Below are 5,179 nucleotides of genomic sequence, written 5' to 3'. Positions count from 1 at the left end.
CCGATGTAGTAAGGACGGGGTGAATGGGACAAATTAAAAGGTACCCAAATGAATCAGATAAGCAAAATATTTGATCATAATGTAAACGCACAGCCGAGTGACGGAAGCGTATTATATTAGGATAATGAGCCCGAGAGAAGGGACAAAGAAACATGTAAAATGATTAAGATATGCACTGGGAGGGGGTGTACTTACACTCGAACCCAGAAAATGCGAATATGTCTCTAAACGGGTCGTTTTTGTAAAACGTCAAACTCGAGGACTAAGTCGGAATATAAAAATGAAGCGAGGTCTTAATGCATACCGGGAGGGTTGCAATAATAACGACTTCGGTAAAACACCCGGTTGATGGGTAAGAATTTAACGCATGCGTAGACCGAGAGACGGGGACTCGGATGGAAAGTTAAAAGACACGGGTTTTGAGTCATAACTAAAAGACGACAAGATAATGTAAATAGAAATTTTGAATAAATTATGTTCAACTATTTTAAAGTTGAACGGGTCGAATATAATGTCATGCCGAATGGCATGAGTAAACGCAAGCGGGATAAAGGTAGCGTTAAAAGCAAAAGAATAATGAGCCCGATAATGGGACATAATCAAATATGAATGTATGTAAACTGGATAATGATGAGCATAGGATAAACCGACGCATAAATGACGTGAGAAGTCATAAAGTCGGAAAATTTGTCCGAAAGGAAACGAATGTAGCCTTAGACTACGGTCAAGGTCAAAGAAAATACCAAGGCGAAAATAAATGATTTTTAAACAAAAAAAAAAACAACAGGATGCCTTGACACCAAACATGTAATTTAAGAATGACATGAGTAAGGAATGATCTACGGGATCAACCTAACCTTTGTGGTTATAAACAATGGAAAGGTCTACGAGACTAAAACGACCCACGAGTCATGACTAGAAATAAATAGATTATAAGGACCTCGCCTTAAAGAGGTGGAGGTCTAATAAAATAGCCCATAGACTAAGTGATAAAACCTACGGGTTAATTAGACAAAGCGAGGGAATAAATAGAGAATCCTCGCATAAAACAAAGACTGAAAAAGAATAAATTTTGGACTGTCAATTTCCCGGTATGGATAATTGACAAAGGTTAAAGAGAAGACGCTAAACTAAAACTTCGGTTTTGTTAAGAAATAACGTTTCTACAAAAATGAATTATGATAGACGTATAAACAGTAAACATGAAAGATATAAGTCTTGACACGGATAGGTGCAAGACGATATACCTGAAAAGTGATAATTTTGAAAATAGAAAGTTGATGTAAAATTTGGCATGACGTGACATGATCACGGTCAAGAAGTGTAATGTGAAATATAATCACATTAGAGCCGAGTGATGAATATTGCTATGTTAATTAAACTAGTGGAAATAACGAGATTACGTTATTTCAAATCGCATTATGTCATGTAAGATACGTAGATGATTAATAACCAAAAAGATATTACCATACTTTTATGGTAATACTAACAATCGGTTAAAGTACGAGAAATGCTTAATTGATTATCGAGAGCAAATGCATGGAGTTAAACTTGATAAATTATGTAAGAAATGGTTTCGAGGACGAAACCTCTTTAAGGGAGGTAGGCTTGTAACACCCCGAAAATTAATGAACGGGTAAAATACCGTTAGTGGTAAAAATTAACCCGGTAAATATTAGGATTTAAATAATTAAACCTAATATTAAATAAAACATGAATAAAAGCTTTTAAGGAAGTAGAGTTTATAAGAGGCCCGAGTTAACGGGACTTAAAATAAACTAAGTCATAACTTTCCCGAATTCACCAAGTAGCTAGGAACATCAACCTAGTTAAAAAGGTGTCTTAAAACAATGAAGAAAATATGGGTAATAACCCTTTTTATAAAGTTACAAAACATGAGGGACTAAAGTTGCTAACAAAGAAATTTGTTTTATTAAAAACAAAACATAAAACACAACACACACATAGAGTGTGTGTATGTGTGTGTGCGTACGCCCAGGAGCAAGAACAAGGGCTCCAAACCCTAGTTCAACAAATTGATCAAATTGAAGCCCAAATCAAGAGCCAAATCAATGCATGAACACAAATTCGTGATCACCAAGTCAAGGGGATCGTAAGGTATGTTGAATTTCTAACATTCGTGAAGTTGTAAAAATTTGATAATCATCCTAATCGCGAATTAGGCATGAATTAGAGAAGCTATGGCAAGATTTGTGATGTATACTTGCTTAGGAACGAAACCTTAAGTGAAAATCATACATAACATGCTATGAATTGAATGATTGAATGAATTCCCACACTAGGCTAAGTGGGTATTAGTCATAAGATGGAATTGATGATGTGATTATGATTATGATTAGAATCATCATGCATGTTAAGTAATCGGGAAATACTTAAACAATTTGCAAGTTTGAGTATTTGATCATAAGTGATAGTGGTGAATTTTGATGTTAATCTTGGTAAAAATAACTAGTTATGAACTAGTTGTAAATGTGTAAAAATGTATGCACATTAGGTGTTTGTTAAAATGCCTAAATGAAAACTAAAGTGTTGAAATTAGAGTGAAAATGTGTATTTGAATAATATGGCAAGTTATATGAAATATGAAACAAGAAGAGTTCTAATCATCATGTTGATTTGAACTAATGTTGTAAATCATGTGATCGAAAGTAGTTAAATTTAATAAGCTAAGTTAAGTAATCATGAAGTCGAATAGTAGTTTCGACTTATGAAATAAGTGAGATGGAATAGTCATGAATAATTATGACTAATCTAACCATCTTACAATTTACAATGATAGTTTGACGATTAACAAGCTAGGTGAAAGCTTGGGAACGAAGCGGGTCAAACGAAGCAAGAATGACGGAAAAGCATAATTTGGAAGTAAGGTAAGTATGGCTTACACTATTCTTATATTTTAGAATATTCTCTTATCGTATTAGTTACGAATAAGATAAATACATAGTTGAGGTATGATGTTCCGGCGTGTAGACGTACTGAACAAGATAGTCGAGCATGAAAAGAAACCATGTTGATGGTTTAAAAGGAGTTAAATCGGTAATTCGATCATTTTATGACAAATGGAAAATGAACTTTTAAATGGTTACCTTATAGGGTAAACCAAAACAAACAATAAGGGTAAAACGGTAAATTGGTCACTCGTTGACCATAACTATTGGTTTTAAAAGACACTTATGAAGTAAGCCTTAATAGGCCGAAAGTGTTAAGAAATGAATTATAAGTAAAACGACCGCACGATGTAAATCGGAGCGAGTCATATAGTTGAGATGAAAATACATGTCATCTCGCTAATATAATCGGTCATTTAAATCAAACGGGTCAAAGGGTGAAGATACCACCTTTTGATAATAGCGACTAATGATTCTTGTCGAGTGATATGATTTCAGGAATAAATGTAGAAATGATATTTGCATCGCTATTATTTAGTGATTATTATAGCAAGGCATTAAAACAGGTTAATACATTGACCCGAGCCAGGTATGTGTAATAGAGTAATTATTCATTTAGAACGTAAGGTTCAATGAGCATTAAATGAAGTCTTAGATAGACAATGGGTTACTTAAATGAGTAAACCGAATGTTTTAAAAGAGGGTCGTGGCGTTTCGAAAAGCATAATGACTTTTCGAACAAGATCATAACTCAAAAGAAGAATTATGGGTCAAACATGCTCTCAAAAGACCTTGTCGTAATTGAAAGACTAAAAAGGCCCAAAACGCCCTTGTTAGCTAATTCGAACAAACAACTTTTAAAGGTCGTTTGGAAACGAGTTTTATGATTAGGTAAATACTTAGAATAAGTATAGAAGCTGAAAGAGGTATTATATTAGTCAAATGGCACTATTTGAGTTTTTACCGTAAAATAATGATTCGACAGGTAAAATTTGGGTTTATATAGATCACCACATTAAACCCACCATAAATACAGTTGTGGTGGGAGATTATAGGATAAGAAATGTGGTGATGGAATGCTAGAAGCAATCGAAAGCGATTTTAGGCTCGAAAGTGCTTAAATACCCTTATCGGGTCAAAATAAGCAAACGAGCGAAAACGGGTGTAAATTGTGTAATAAACCTGTGAATAGAACCTAAAATGGTAGATAACATTAATTTGAAGAAGTGTATGTGATATAGGGATCAAACAAATACGTTTGTTTGATAAAATGCATAAACGGGTTAAAATTCGGTAAAAAGGTAACGAGTCGAAGGCTTAGAAGTCTCAAAATTTATTATGTTGGATGTTGGATTTTAACTCCATATGATGGAGAATTAAATTACGGACACATAGGAAAAAGAATCGGGTAAAACGGATTAAAAACGAGAGAGTTATGCTCATTTCCGTGAAATCGGGTCATGCTGGGAATATGCAGCAACTGTTTAAGCAACAATCTGTGAAAAAGGGGCCTAGGCGTAGCGCGACGCCCCTAGGCGTTGCGCGACGCCCCTAACTCCGGAAAATTGTTAAATTTTGTTTGTTTGACCCATGTGACTTGTTTAAACTTATTATTTAACTATCAAAACTAACTTTTAAGTTGGTTTTGATCATAGGTGATCGCCAAGAGTGCCCGGATGAAGATCAAGCTCGATGAGGAACCGAACACGATAAAATACAAGCTTCCGTGTGGCGTTTCGTCGTATCTTTTAAACGACGAATTCAATTACATTAAGTTGTATATTCTTTTAAATTGTAAAAGTTTTAACTAACCTTAATTATATAAGTTACATGTTTGTTTTCGTAAACTATACGAAAACCGTAAAATAATATCAAGGGTGTTACACACATGAAGCGGAATTTGAAGGTTAAGTCAATATATGAGGAAAATATTTTTGAAAACTATGCATGGGGTTCTAAAATGTGTTCAATGTTTTTGTAAACCTTATATATAATACTTTTGAAATAATAAAGTAGGTGTATTAGGTAGGTATATTTATAAAAATGTTTTGAAATCATGCGAGATGAATTTTGAAATTAGGTATAAGGTTTTTGAAAACATGTATGATGCTTTTGAAATCATGCACTTGATATAAGTAATTATACTGTATTAATAACATTTTGAAATCATGAAGGTTGTTTTTTTTTGAAAACATAAACAATGCTTTTGAAATCATGCATTTGATATGTTAAGTAAATACACTATATTAAAAATGTTTTCGAACTATATA

General features: G+C 33.5%; 1 long non-coding RNA gene across 1 annotated transcript; it reads left to right on the top strand.

Annotated features, from left to right (window-relative positions):
* Window positions 1-2,096: 2,096 nt before the first annotated feature.
* Window positions 2,097-4,606, top strand: LOC110916728. Its single transcript, XR_002579952.1, has 3 exons — window positions 2,097-2,118; window positions 2,801-2,888; window positions 4,565-4,606. It is a non-coding gene; the product is annotated as an uncharacterized LOC110916728 (long non-coding RNA).
* Window positions 4,607-5,179: the final 573 nt, after the last annotated feature.

This window comes from Helianthus annuus, chromosome 16 (genome assembly GCF_002127325.2).
Source record: "Helianthus annuus cultivar XRQ/B chromosome 16, HanXRQr2.0-SUNRISE, whole genome shotgun sequence".
Taxonomy (NCBI): domain Eukaryota; kingdom Viridiplantae; phylum Streptophyta; class Magnoliopsida; order Asterales; family Asteraceae; genus Helianthus; species Helianthus annuus.
The sequence above is the reverse complement of the archived record's forward strand: the minus strand, read 5'-3'. Positions and strand labels throughout refer to the sequence as shown.